The 15,628-nt window shown below is 39.4% G+C and overlaps 1 protein-coding gene and 1 long non-coding RNA gene across 2 annotated transcripts in view; one reads left to right on the top strand and one right to left on the bottom strand.

The window, feature by feature from the left end:
• The window catches only part of ADGRL2 (adhesion G protein-coupled receptor L2), a 623,946-nt gene that overhangs the window by 278,160 nt on the left and 330,158 nt on the right, over positions 1–15,628 (bottom strand). The gene's annotated exons all lie outside the window — the stretch shown is intronic.
• LOC111561759 overlaps positions 11,646–15,628 on the top strand; it is a 167,129-nt gene continuing 163,146 nt past the window's right edge. Inside the window, exon 1 of the long non-coding RNA XR_006584427.1 lies at positions 11,646–15,250. This is a non-coding gene — a long non-coding RNA (uncharacterized LOC111561759). The remainder of the gene's footprint in view (positions 15,251–15,628) is intronic.

The following is a 15,628-nucleotide window of genomic DNA, read 5'->3' as shown; positions in this document are numbered from 1 at the left end:
GGAAGGCTCGATTTCTCTATAATAAATAATGAACAATGTATCAGTCTGGGACATAAGACTTGGACATGAGAAGAAGGGAAAAGATACAAAAAGGGCAATGGTGCCAGGTGCTGCCCAAGAGCATGGCAGAGGGCCTGGAACACAACGGAGGAACACAGGGAAGCAATTCTGAAGCTGCTCTCACGCAAATCTCAACCTTTCCTGTGCTAGCCCAAGAGGTGATATGGAAGCGATAATACAGGACAGGGTACTTTGCTTCCAGGTAGGAGATCATCCCAATTTTGTAAAATAAAAAATGCCTTTGAAAGAGGGAAGAGCCTCTATTTGGTAATGTTTATTATTTCAGTTTGAGTGGATATTAGAAAATAATAAAGCCCTGATCTCTTATAATATTCTACCGATATAACTTTCCTTAATTGTACTTTTATTACACTGTGGGTTTTTTTTTTCATGTTTATTTTTGAGAAAGCACGCACACACTAGCAGGGGAGGGGCAGAGAGAGAAGGGGAGAGAGGATCTGAAGTGGACTCTGCACTGACAGCAGTGAGCCAGAGAGCCAGATATAGGGCTCGAACTCCCGAATCATAAGATCATGACCTGAGCTGAAGGAGGTCACTTAACCAACTGAGCCACCGAGGCATCCCATTATTACACTGTATTTTTAAAAGCTGAATTAATTCTTTCATAGAATAGTATATATTTTTTACTACATAGAAAGGCCTAAGATTGTTTCTGGTAGGTAAGCACAGAATGAAAGGAAAGTATGTTATCAAGAGAATGTAGATGGGGCGCCTAGGTGACTCCTGTTGGCTAAGCATCCAACTCTTGATTTTTGCTCAGGCCATGATCTCATGGTTCCTGAGATCCAGCCGCGCATCAGGCTCTGTGCTGACAGTGCGGAGCCTGCTTGGGATTCTCTCTCTCCTTCTCTCTCTGCCCTCCCCTGCTTGTGCACTCGCGTGCTCTCTCTCTCTCTCTCAAAATAAATAAAAATAAATAAACCTAGGGGCACCTGGGTGGCTCAGTCAGTTAAGTGTCTGGCTTAGGCTCAGGTCATGATCTTGCAGTTTGTGGGTTTGACCTCGGCATCAGGCTCTACCAGAGCTGACAGCTCAGAGCCTAGAGTCTGCTTTGGATTCTGTGTCTCCCCCTCCCCCTGCCCCTCCCATGCTCATGCTCTGTCTCTCTCTGTCTCTCAATGATAGGTAAATGTTAAAAAAAAATTTTTCAATAAAAAAAAAACTAAAAAAAAGAAAATGTTGAGCCCTCCAATGTGAAAAACCTTTTAAATGTTATTTTACTCTATCTAGACAAGACTCAAGCCTCAGTTTAGTCTGAATTAAATGGGAATAACCAAAGAATTGGGAGGAAATAAAGGCTTTTTAAGACAGTTTTTTTCTCAGAAGAACATTGTGTGTGTACATTTATATGTTATTTTAATATTCGTAAAATATTCTTAATAAAATAATATGTTTAATAATAATTCTGATGGGGAGTATAAAATAATTAATATACTATATTACGAAAAAAGATGTATAGATATATGTGTGGGTATGTAACAAAGAAAAAGAAAGACTCGCAATTTTTAATCAGTTTAAAAGTAAAAATTTGTTGCTGAGAATGTATCTCTTTGGAAATAGGCAGTATTGGAGGCATCAGCACAGTAGTATTATGCTAATGCATTACAGCTGGAAGATGAACCTTGCTGAAAAATTCAAGAAACTGAATACTGAACAGTTAGTTGCAGAAGGGCAATTATGAGACCTGGTCTGGTTTCATTAACTAAGATGAGTGAGAATAAAATGTAAAACTGAAACATAAATGATGCAAGGCATATTAGATATTCGATTTCTTTTTTTGTTTTAATTATCTAAGTTTTCATTAATAAGAGCTTTGAAATATATGATCTTTTCTTTGATGCTGGCTATTTCAAAGCAACGTATTATATGGGCTTATACTATATCACATTCTAATAATTCTAATAGCTAACTTTTTTATTACCATGTGCCAGGTATTGTGCTAAACATTTTACATACGTTATCTCACTTATTGCCACGATTTATAAAGTAGGTAACATTATCATCTCCTTTTAAAAGAGGGAGCAAATGAAGCACAGAGATGTTAAGCAACTTGTCCGAGGTCACATTTTTAGCAAGTAATTGAACCAGACCTGAAACTCTAGTAGCGTGTGGAGACTGTATACTGTATATTTATTCTGCATCTACTGTGCACTTTCTTTATGTACCCGCTATATTCTTAAGTGTTTTTCATATGCTGTACATCTTCATGAAGGAAAAGTCCATCTTCCCAAGTTATTTCATAATACTAACCAGTCCTTAATATCCTATTCAAAGTGAATGCAAAATATACTGTATCTGTTGGGGTGCAGCTCAAGGATCAACTTATTTATGGATTTTGTTGATTTCATTGACTGCTGTCTCCTTTGTATCCCCTATACCCTGTTCAGATGCCTGTATACACCCATAAGATCCACGGCTCGTATTTACTTACATATCTACTTATCTGCAGGGCCTAGCTTGGTGTTGAAACACAATAGCTGTTAAAAAATATCTGTGTAATGAATCAATAACTGGGGCTAGCCCTTATCTCTTCTGCATTATTTTTCGACACATAATTTTCCCTGCCGGGCACCAATTTGTCTCCTGCTGGGGGAAAGCAGAATACTGCCTTCTCCACAGTTTGAATTAATGTTTTCCCCGTTTACTAAAGTGGTAAGGAAACATGAGTTACTCTGCTCAAGCAAGGAGCGTCCTTGATAAATATATTAAAAATACTGAATCGACAAGCTTTATGTTGGCCCACCTCGAAGAGAGGTTGCCCAAATTCGAACACAGTGCGTGTGATAGATGTGGCTCAATATCATTCTTCCCAAAATCTTTATTATTAAGTGAACGGAGCCACAGTTGAAACAGAGAAGGAAACTGTAATGTTTTCACCGCAACATAGACCTGGGAAGAAGAGGAAGTCAAGTATGGACTAGTGCATTGGCATACTACTACTCTTTCCTTTTTTAATCTACTCATCGGATGCTTATTGAATAAATGAGAGGCTGAATAAATAATGAGATGGAGAGAGGTGGGAAGCTGCGGGTGGGCTCTGAGATGGCTGTAGAGAACAGAGAACAGGAGATCTTTGAGTGGAACACTAGAATAAAGTAGGGAGAGGGAGAGTGGCAAGCAGGCAGTATGAAAAACATAAGGAAGAGCACCAACCACATGGGGTCGTGGGGGCACTGGCCTCTTGTGTAAGTGTGAGAAGTTCAGTGGAACAGAAGGTTCTCGGAGTAGAGGAGAGAAGGTGGCGGTGGCCAGACAGTCCCAGTGTGAACATTTTGTGATTTAAAAAATGCAGCAGTAGAGCTGCACTTGAGGCCTCCCTCCGTCATGGCTTCAAGACATGGCCTTATAAAAGTTTTTCTACATTATGGGTGCAAAAATCATATGCCTAGAAAGGCCTGATGAGTAAAGCCGAAGGAGTAAGGAGACTGGAAATAAGGCAACAGGAAATAGTGTACTATGTTGTCATGGAGCACATGGGCCCAGGATTGTTCAGTGGTGGCAGAACTCTCAACTATCCTAGATAAGTCAGATACTGGTTTTTTAATGTGAAATCTTTGATTTTGGAAGTATGGACAACTAATTTAATGTTTTATTAAATATTATACTGGCAAAAACAATGCCTGTTACCACTCTACAACCCCTGACTTAAATTTCCTATTCTATGAAACGAGTTAATAATACTTGCTCTATATTCCTCAAAAGATGATTAGAAAGGTCAAATCACCTTGCAGATAAATACTTGGAAAATTATAATGTGCTATAGCAATGAAAATATCACTTATATTATTATGATGATGATGATGCCACCAATTCTCATTTTCCTAACAAGCCAATTTGTGTCTCACTTACTCTTCCCCATCTTTATTTTAACCTAAGAGTAATCTACAAGGGAGCATGGCACACCAGGCCACCATAGCCTGGCATCAAAGGAGTGGATCCAACACTGTGGACTGCTGGGTGAAGATTGGTGAGTACCTGGGTCGTCCCACCTGATCCAAGTTAATGGAGTATCAGCTCTTCCTTCAGCAGTAGGGGGAGTATAATAAACACTTTTAAAATATGTCCTGGGACACCTGGGTGGCTCAGTCAGTTAAGCCTCTGACTTCGGTTCAGGTCATGAGCTCATGGTTCCTGAGTTTGAGCCCTCTTTGCTGTCAGTACACAGCCCTCTTTGGATCCTGTCTCTCTCTCTCTCTCTCTCTCTCTCTCTCTCTCTCTCTCTCTCTCTCTGCCCCTCCCCCACTTGTGCACGTGCGTACTCCCTCTCTTCCTCTCTCTCAAAAATAAATAAACATTAAAAAAACAGAAAAATAAAATATGTCCTTCAATTTGATTATAATACCTACATGCAAGCCATTTCGTCTCAGCCTATAGAACTCTGGATAATCAAAAATCTAAAAAAAGAAAACTAAGAGTAGACATTACCCACACATATTGGTATGAGCTATCAAAATATTCTCTATTTTTAAATTATTATTTCTTTTCTACAAAGTAGAGATCCTCATGTACTTACAGAGTTTTTGGCCAAAGTTTTGTTTATCCTTACCCAACTTGTAGGCTAAAAAAATAAATAAATAAAAACCAAGCAGGGCTGGTACCAATAAATGCTAAAGACGGATCCTAGAACTAAAGATAACACTCAGATATGGGCAGGGCTCCCCAGTTGAAGTTACAGAGTCACTTTCTTTCGTTTTAAGTCTTTAAATTTAAAAAAATTTTTTTTTCAACGTTTATTTATTTTTGGGACAGAGAGAGACAGAGCATGAACGGGGAGGGGCAGAGAGAGAGGGAGACACAGAATCGGAAACAGGCTCCAGGCTCCGAGCCATCAGCCCGGAGCCCGACGCGGGGCTCGAACTCCCGGACGGCGAGATCGTGACCTGGCTGAAGTCGGACGCTTAACCGACTGCGCCACCCAGGCGCCCCTCTTTCGTTTTAAGTCTTTAAACAGGATTTATCTCATTTGTCTACGATGATTTGAGTGTGGTCCTGCCAGACGGTGACCTCTCAAATTTTCTGTGCATGTCCTTGTGCTGGTTGAGACGTCTGTACAATTTTCATAGAATATGTTCAGATTCTCTGCGGCATGTGTGCCCTTTTAAGAAACCAAAAATCTCATAAGCATCCCATAAATTTTACCCTGCTGCTGATTGGGACTTCTTCAGAAGCAGCACCAGAACAACCAGGTCTCCTGTAAGTGTTTCTCTAAAGACTTTATTTCAGCGGCTGTGGTTGAGGCTTCCACTGCAGGCAGCACAGTAAGGTTTAGATTAAAAAACGGGAAATAACCCACTTGAAGGAGAATTCTGAATGTACCTACCAGCAAGAGTGAAATGAATCACATGTTTCCTGTAGGTGACATTTTACTCTATGACTTAAGGAATCTCAGCAGGAAAAGTGTAGGTTTGCCTAGAGAGGAGTGTAGGAAAAATTTACAAAGAAATGAAAAACCTAGAAATGAGGACGGCAGCTTGCCAATTCTATGATTTTTAACTAGGAATGTTCAAAAACTAAGCCTTCTGTATAGATAGTCCAAACAACCTTTTATAGTTTCTGGAAATAGGGCTGCAACTCCATTTCATCCTCTCCAAGATAGTCCTGGATTTCATGATGAATAGAAGCTGGGCACTGAATTTTACATTAGGAATGAGGCTAAAAGCAAATGGAATATTGAGAAGATCAAATCTATGGCATTTGTTATTGGTAGTCTGGGTCATAGTGAGAGAGAATTAGAAGAACTCCATTCCTCTCCATATCAACTCATTTCCCATTTTCTTTGTCTTCCTACTCCTGGGAATCAGTTGGAAACAAAGAAAAATTTGGGACAGAGTGAGAAGAGTCTCAGATGTCGGGGAATGGAAGAAACAGTAACAGCTAGATCTCATCCAAAGATTGGGTCTTATCGAGAAATTGGAAGGGCACCCTGCAATCTCCGGTGGGACTATCCTCAAGAGAGTTGTAAAATCACATTCTGATGGAGCTTTAGGGAATCTGTAAGATCAAATCAGTCAAACATAGTGTCTCAGCCTAAATCTCAAACAAGCTGGTTCTTTCTTGCCTTTTGATGACCCTTCCTCCCATTCCACTCATGGGAGCCACATCTAAAGTTCCATCCCTGCGTTCTGTCACCCACGCGCACCCCTCTCCAGCCAAATCTGCAAGTGGGCGGAATGCGGTGGCAGAACAAACAGGTTTGGGTGTGGTATGGTTCTTGTCAAAGGGTCACAGTCATTTGTTTTTAGCCCTTGTGTTTATATCTCAAAAGGAGGATATACAACATGCTTTGAAAATCTGAAGCCTCACATGTTTTCCCTTGTTAGAAACATATCAGTTGGTTGAATTTCTTTTCTTAGTAGATTGTCTTGGCCAGAGGTCCAGGGACTTTTGTTTTTTTTTCCAATTTATTTTGAGAGAGAGAGAGCACAAGCTGGGGAGGGGCAGAGAGAGAGAGGGGGAGGGAGGGAGAGAGACAATCCCAAGTGGGCTCCACACTGTCAGTACAGAGCTTGACCCCATGAACTGTGAGATCATGACCTGAGCTGAAACCAAGAGTCCTAAGCTTAACCTACTGAGCTACCCAGGCATGGCCTCCCCATCCCCCCGGAACTTCTTAAAGAGGGATACTTGGATATTTCTGAAATCTGGAAGTACCTTAAATGGGGCGCCTGGGTGGCTCAGTTGGTTAACTGACTAACTTTGGCTCAGGTCATGATCTCGTGGTTTTTGAGTTCGAGCCACATGTCGGGCTCTGTGCTGACAGCTCAGAGCCTGAGACCTACTTCAGATTCTGTGTCTTCCCCTCTCTCTACCCCTCTCCTGCTCACGCTCTGTGTCTCTCTGTCTCTCAATAATAAATAAACATTAACAAAAATTAAAAAAAAATAGAAGTACCTTAAATGTAATAGGCTCTTAACAAATATATGTTGAATAAAGAAGCACATCTTAAAATTTTAAGAGCCTTTTAGATGCTCATTTAGCAGAGTTACAGGTTAAAGATAAGGAAAGAATGATGATATCCCAGGGAAAGGAACTAGGCAGACTTACAGTGTGAGCTTAGTTCTGATTCAGACTGAGATTCATTATATGAGGAGGGCTGACAAGTACTCTATTTTCATTAAAATCATTAGCCCAAGTAAACTGCTGTGTTTCCTTTATATTAAATATTTCTATTTATTTGAAAATATTCTGTATAAGGCAATAGTTCTTAAGATTTTGGGGGTTATAAGTTCTTTTTGGGAATCCAAAAAAAGCTGCGGACTATCTCCTGAGACAAAAATGCACATTCAAAAAATTTACTAAAGAAAAAAAAAACACAAGAAACTCTGTTCATGAGTACTCTGAAGCTTATTCATGGACAAACCTGTATCCCAGGTTGAAAACTTTTATAAAGGTAAAGCTCTTGAACGGTGACCTTCAGGGTCCAGAAGAGGGCTTTTAAGAAAAAAAAAAAAGTTTTATTTTAAGGTTCAGAACAATAGACTTCTATATGACATAATCACAAATTCCATCCATTCCAAGAGACTGAATAGAAAGAAAGAAGCTCGTGAAGCTGCCCCCTCTCTGTGGAGGTAATGGAATTTTCTTGCACACCCCACAGGGCAGAAGAATTCAAAGGCACTTGTTTAAGCCAGAGGACCTGGGAGACGCAGCAGTATTACGGCCCTACTGCACTGTCCTAATATGCAAGGAAACACACACAGTAGGTTCACTGTGCTCGGACACATGAAACAAAGCAAAGGTATGGGGTCTGTGCCTTGGAAGTCTAACATACAGCTTAAGATATTTCCTAAACAAATTAAAAGAGAAATTACTGTCATTAATCACTCTCTGATTCCTTACAGTGTTTCTTCTTCGGACCTAAGGACCTAAAATTTAAGCTGATTACCAGTCCTTCCCTGAGATGCAAAGGCAGGGGGAGGGGGAAACTTGGAAGAGAAAACAATCCACATCTCAGTTGCCCTTTGTGACCCCACATCTCCCCTCTTCTCAGCAACTGCTTCCTTTCCCTAATAGTCTCCTCCTCTCAATGGCAGGGGGGAAAAAACTGAACTTTCTAACTGAGCCAACTTCAAATTGCCAAACTAGAATCTGGAAGGTTGCATTTTGAAATGCTTTTGTAGCCAAACAGATGTATTTCTAAATTTTACTTCACTCCATTCACTGGCTTCTCCTCCACTATATTTAGGATTCAGTGCTCATTTTCTTATCATTTTCCATTTCATTGCTTTTGTTTCACATTTGAGTAACTATAGGTCAAATGTACTCCAGACTATTCTGTTAAAGACATGTTAAAATCAAGTAGAAACTGTATGATTAAAGACATGAATCATCTGTTTTTTAAAAACAGGAAAGTAAACAAGTGCTTGGTGAAGCCCCACCTGCTTTGCTGCTGTTGTGGTGCTGAGCCTATCATGAGGAAAACAATTCCCCCTTCTCAAGGCTGAACTAAAATTAGGCTCCACCTGCAAGATGTTAATGAAAACTTACACAGCTGCATTCCAGAAACAAGTTACCCAGATTGCTTTTGGAAAGCTCTGTGTAAAAGCAAACGTGTTAGCTCTTTGCCTAATTCCCAAAATGTAGTATTAATTTTAATGGCAATTATTAGCACAATAACCAACTGATAAGTAACCTCAAAATAGATCCAATATTATCAAATAGGAAATATACTGTAATTTTATCACACATCCTGCTGGGTTTAACCCCTTAGTCACAAATGCATACTTCCTGTCTCTTTTGTGGCACTTTTGTGCTCAAACGGAAGACATGAGAAAAAGTGAAGTCACTGGAACGGTCTGCAAACACTTCCAGTTTGCACGGGGCGCCCCTTATCCGCACGCCGCTTAAGGGGAAGAAGAATGGGAAGCACACGCTTCTTTTGCCCGTGATTCGTTTTGCAGATTCTCAAGCTTTCTTTGGACGAGAAGCCTCAGATCGAAACCACATCACATCAGACTCACAGTCACCCTTTTCTTGCAGATTGAGGATACGGTGGCAGCACATACATTCCCATCACAGAAGGTGATCTCCCCGTTTCATTTCCAGGTCGAGTCTTCATGACTCCGCCTTGTAGGCCAAAGAGCTCAGTTTTGATCTCCATTACTTTTCCAGATCATACTATGGTGCTTACCCTCAGAGAGAGAGATAAGGTTATAGTTTAATTATTTACTAAATTGTGCGTGTCAAAAATTAAAGAAGCTGTCATTTGGGGGATGGAGTGTCTCTGACTTTTAAAAATCCTTGCCTTCAAAGAAAATCCCTCTTCATCATTTACTTTACTTGCAATTTAGTCTTATCAAAGGAGCAGGAAATGCCTACAGTTGTTCTGATTTGAACCATGTTCCTGATGTTGCATGTGTCCTATAGATTCTTAATATGGTCACAATTATATACCTTCGTAAAGGCTCTTTGGAACAGTTTTTAAAAAGTTGTTTCGAAGTCAAATAGGCTCAATTAGACCTGGAGCAGCAGATTCAGTTTCTGTTAGAGGTTAAATAATGAAGAAAATAGCAATGCTAACAAGTAGGAGGCTGCCTTTCGTTACTCTATCTGATTTCATTAGCCTAATTCACACTTATTAATTATTGGTTGGATGAGATCATCAGTGTAAGTATGCCAGCCTCATGATGGTTGCATTTGGGGAATAGTCAGTCGTTTTCAAGACTTCTCCATGGTCCTCAGCTGATCTTCCCATTTCATTTCCATTTCAGACTGCTGCCCTATTCGATAAATGTATCTGAACTGCCTATGAAAGCAACGCTGCCAGAATAAACATTTTGTTTACTACACACCCTGCTTACAACTGTCAACAGAGAAATATAAAAGGAGATTTAAGTCTTCATTCCTAGATAGTGAACTCCTGTGTGCTTCTACAATGCAGGTCATTACAGACTCGGCTGCCCCCTGAGATGGAGCAATTCTCGTGCACATTGTAACAAAGGGCCGCGGGTCTGGCAGCGTGGGAGTGGACTGGGCCACTTAGATAAGTTTCATTCACTGTAGGAGCCCAAGGGAACAGTGCATCAAGGCAGCTGCACCGCCTCAGTTCGTGGTGTAACTTTACACTATTTTCCCTTTAAGTCGCTACTAATCCCTTGGGTTTACATGTTTTTGGGGCTGCATCAGAGAAAAGCAGTGTGAAATTGCCTGAAAGCCTCCTTATAAATAAGACTTACGATATAGACCAGCTCTGTTGATGAAAAGACTGAGAGAATGCCCTTGAGGGCCCCAAGAGCCATTTTACAAGGTTCCCACTGTGATTTTTTTGGTCTCTGACTGCTAAAAGAAATTACTAACTAGGTTAAAAATCTCACCGGCCCAAAATTCAGTTAGAAATGAAGCCTTAGCATTAACATAAATCCTGTCTACATATTTACTAACCAATATTGCTTGTTTAAATTTCATCTTCTTTTCTAAAAGATATCTTACCCCTTTTGACACACAGGAGAAAGAAAAAAAAAAGCAGGAAATTGGGATCAGAGATTAGAACACTAGCCAAAGTTTCCAAGAACTCTGGATTTGCTTCCTAAAGGAGGTACAAGGCACCAGTATGGGGCATTTACATGCTTCATCTTCTTAGGTGAATTCTTTGAAGTATTATTGTTCCATTTTGAAGATGAGGAAACTGAGGCTAGTAAAGACAAGACCATTCATTTAGCATGGGAGTGTCTTACTTTAAAATAATCATGCTTTTTCTCGTATTGCCGATCAGAGAAGCTAGAGGAAGTGTCCCTACTAGCAAAGAGGACATGGGGAGCCGAGAGAAAAACCCTCTCCCCTCCTTGTTCCCTTGGGTTCTTCAGTATCACCAGTGGATCTCTCCTGTTTACTCTTATGCTTCTGGAAATTGGTCTGACTTCCTACCCTGCTCCTTTTACGAAAACACTAACTCCTCTTCCTCCTCCCATTTCCTAACACTCTGTCCTGTCCACCCCACCCTGCCTCCCTTTGGTTTTCCTACTCTCTAAATCCTCCTACAAATAGCCGTTTGGAAACAATTTCAAGATCCACCTACTTTCCTGTGCATCTGTCTTTTGTAATTTAGAGGTTAGGGACTGTGTGTTTTCTACTTGTCATGTTTATGCCTCATACTCTGTGGGTATCTAATAAATGCTGAATAATAGCAGCTTTAAGACAGTGTAGAACCAGAAACACAGGTTCTCATGTTTAGCATTTCATCACCAGCAAGGAACATTTATTCACTGTCAGCACTATGCTGGGCACTAAAATGAAGTTAATTACTATAGCTGGACTCCTCTTGTTGTACACCTTGGCATTTTACTTTTCTATCTTATTGTCTTGACGGAAGGAAGGAAGGAAGGAAGGAAGGAAGGAAGGAAGGAAGGAAGGAAGGGTGAGGGAGAGAGGGGGAGGATGGGAGGGGAGGATGGAAGGAAAAGAAGGAAGACAGGAAGGGGGAGTGAGGAAGGGAGAGAGAGAGAAAGAGAAAGAGAGGAAAGGAGGAGAGGAAAAAAAGAAAGAAAGAAAGAAAGAAAGAAAGAAAGAAAGAAAGAAAGAAAGAAAGAAAGAAAGAAAGAAAGAAAGAAAGAAAGAAAGAAGAAAGAAAGAGAAAGAAAGAAAGAAAGAAAGAAAGAAAGAAAGAAAGAAAGAAAGATGCCATCGAATCTTCTCATTAAAATCCACAGCATCCTAAAGATAGAGGTACTTTTTATTTTTTTAAAGACTATCCTTGATTGCAATATTGGTTTATGGTAATTGCATGGAGAATACCAGTTTGGGGAAGAATTAAGTTTGCGGCTTAAAGAACTCAGACCCTCACCCAACAGAACAAAATTATACAATATTAAAAAGTATAGAAGCTCCCTGTACAGAAGGAACACTAGAAAACTCATGAATTTAATGACACCAACAGTGCGGATCCAAGAAAAAGGTTGCCAGACACATTTGTTGTCTCCATTGTTGATAAGGATGGTTTTTCATCTCAGCACAAGGTAAGCATTGTTTCCACACCAAGGTTTGAAGCCTAGACTTTCAGCCCAAATCGATGGTGGCCACTGGTCCTTGGAACTTTGAATTCTGCCCATGCTGCAGAATGGTTGACCATTCTCCCGGAAAATCGCCTCTACTGGGGCTGAGCTGCTGCCGCCACCAGCTTTAAGACTCCACAGTGCTGACCTCCATCCTTCAGCACTTCAGGACTCAAAACCTCAAGGCAGGCCAGTGCCCATCACTCGAATACTCAGCTGCTGGGGAGTGTGGTCACACACTGGCAACCCCTCATTAATTTGCAACCTGGGTGACTAGAGAAATTAAGGGTCACTATTCAGACCAACTTACTTCAGGGCAGAGGTACGTTTTTTTTTCTTTTTTTGTAGAAAGGGGAACCAGAGTGCAAAGTGTGCTGAATGAGAACTCTTTGAGACTCAGCCATGAATCCATATGTAAACGTCAGTTTGCTGTTGCACGCACATCCCACTTCCCTTTGTGCCTGCACGCAAAGGCAGAGAATAGGCTATCTAAAATTTGTATTTTTCTAAGAAAAACAAAAATACCTCTGTGTTCATGCTGTGTCTAAACAAGCAGACTAAATTGAGACATTTAAACTTGAGACAATTTAGGCTAAAGATACATTTGCTTGTAACATCAATATAATTGACTCAAAAGGTGTTTTGGTTTTTTTTTGACTTCCCTAAATACTGATCTCAATTCCACTTCTGTGTGGACAGAAGCTACAAATATATAGTAAAAATAAAAAGGCACTTGCAAATTTGGGACTTTAGTTCATGGGCAGACCTATTGTAACATCAATTTTTTTTTATTATTGTCTTCAATCATTAATTCAGTTAATATTTATCAAATATTATCTACCACATTCTTAGCTCTGTGCTGTGCAGTGGAGCTCATGGTCTAGTGTAGAGACAGACATGTAAACAAGCAATTAATAAAATATGGTGTGGTATAATGGAAATAAGTCCTACAGGAATGATAAATTCTTCCTGTGTGCTCTGGGAAGGCGACAAGTGGGAGATGACATTTCAGCTGTGTCTTAAAGATGAATAGTTGTCCACCGTCAGAGGGTGGGAAATACATCATAGGTAAGGGGAACAGTGAGTGCAAAGATAGAAGTCCATGGAAAAGGATAGTGTAGTGGCCTTATTACATAGAGTATGTGATAAATAGAAGATGATGTTGAACTAACTAATTGTAAATGCCTTTTTTAATTCACTCTAGGGAAATTAAATTCTATTTATGGGCATCAGGAAGTCATAGTTTTAAGCAGAAAATAATATAATTATATTTATTCTACTAGAAAGAATTCTGCATAAAGAATGGGTTGGCAGTGGTTGAGTCTATAGGTAAGAGTGAATTACATGGTCGTTATTTTAGTCAAGGCATAAGGAAATGAATGAGGGGATTTACTTGGGAAGTGGAAGGGAAGATGAAAAAGGTATAATCGAGAGATATTTAGGAGGTAGAAATGAAGGACTTGATGACTAATACAACTGATAACAACTAATGTGGGAGAGGAAGGTCAAGTTGAACAGTTGTCTCAATGGTGGTGCTCTTATGGAGAAAGGGTGTTAACAGTTCCTCCTCTTCAAATATTTCAGGAACTGTAATGAGTCATTTCCATATGTTAGTTTATTCAAATCTCCCAGTAACAATGGGACATAAACAATAGGGAGTTTTATCATTATTTTTTATGGAACTCAGGAAGGGTGAGACAGTTGTCTAGTATCACAACTGGAACACAGTCGCGTCAGGATTAGAATCGGAGTCATAAAAGCCAGTGTATTCTCCACACATTTCTGTAAGTGTAATAATTGTGTAAGTAGCATTAATGAAATTTCCCTGTGAAAACCCTGAAATTAATTTTGAATCAAAGTAAATCACACATTTGACTAATGAGTGTTATGACAAATTTGAGCCTTTCATATTGAGTGAAATCATTTCTTTTTTCTAAAACCGAACTATTTTATTTTATTTTTTTTAATTCTTAAAAATTTTTAGATTTTTTTTTTTGCTGCTAAACAACAACATACCAGAAAATAAGTTTAAACTCCTATTAACTGGTTTGTAGTAAAAAAAAAATTGACATCTCTTAGCTAAGTTTTGTTTTGTTTTTGTTTTTGTTTTTGCTGTAAAGCGTTCTGCTATATAGATAAGGCCTAATGCATGGGTAGAATAATAGGTTTTCAAATAGCTAATCACTTGATTTCAACTCATTGGAGATTTGACTTTCAGTATTTCCATATTACTGATTCAAAAGAACTTAGGAAAATATATTATCAAATAAAAATATTTCTATAGTTAGCTGAGCAAAAGTTTCTTTTTTCCTAGCAAGCACAGTGGGCTTTTACTTGTTACATAATAGTTTATTAGATGGAAAAAAATAAGGTGTGCTTTTTCATGCAGTAGCCACTTAATTTTCCCTGATCATTTCTAGTTCTCAGTTAGGTTATCTCATTTTAAGTACGGAGGATGCTGTATTTTCCAGTATCTTCTTTTGCTTTTGTGGTGATTGGGAAGGTATTCCTTTGCATGAGCTACTCGCACCTGGCCCGAAATCTGTGAAAGAGAATACGATGAAAAAAAAATGACATGGCCTCCAGCACTTTCTTCTTTCTTTCTTTTTTATTTTATTTTATTTTTTATTTTTCATATGAAACATTTTCCTGCCAGGATCTTCTATATACAGTTGGAGGATGCTTTTGATATGTAGATCAAGCAAAATGGTAAATACAGAGCCCTCTCTTTTCAAACATTCCCTTATTCTACAATGTGCCTGTAGTGTCACTGTCTTTGATTTCCATGAGGCTTGCCCTTGGGTTTGTATTGTAACTTGGTATCTTTCCATTGTCCCTTACCACAAAAAAATTCCTTTTTAAGAAACTGAATTCAGAATGTAATCCATCAAGCTTTAGCTCCTCTTTCTCTTTCCTTCTGGAAGATTTAGTGACTAAGTCTTTGCTTTGATTTTCTTTCTCTGACTTTGAGGGGTCTCACTTTCTCTTCTAATTGCTACAATCTGGTAACTCCTTTTGCTTGGAGTAAACAAAAACAGAAACACTTGGTGAGGAGACAAACAGGCTCACAAGCTCACGTGCCTGACTAGCTGATGGATGGCAAGGTCTGGCTCTCAGGAAGAGATCTTTCCATGGCCCCATGCAACGTCAGTTTCAGGATGGGCTCTCTGCCAGGCACAGTGGTAAGTTCTTTACATGGATTAGAATCCTCCAACCAACCCAGGGTAGGTAGGCCTTGTTATCATCTCCATTGTTCCTTATTAAGGAACTGAATCTAAAGGAGATGAAATATCTTTCTCAAGGTCATTCAACTAGCAAGTGGTAGAACTGGTTGGTAAACCCAAGTTTTTCTCACTTCAGTGCCTGAATTTAAATGACTAATTTATGTATTTTTTCATCTGAAGGCCTCTTAATGCCACTGTAAAGGGGTTCTCTGAACTGGAGGAGTAGATTGTCATTATGTTATTTCTTGAGTTCTAATACTCCAGAGAGTATATTTTCTTGATGCCTGTGGACTTGTTAACAATCTTCTAAAAATAAGGAAAATGGAAAAGTTGCCA

This window comes from Felis catus, chromosome C1, assembly GCF_018350175.1.
Source record: "Felis catus isolate Fca126 chromosome C1, F.catus_Fca126_mat1.0, whole genome shotgun sequence".
In the NCBI taxonomy this organism is placed as follows: Eukaryota; Metazoa; Chordata; class Mammalia; order Carnivora; family Felidae; genus Felis; species Felis catus.
This window is presented reverse-complemented; position numbering and strand designations above follow the sequence as displayed.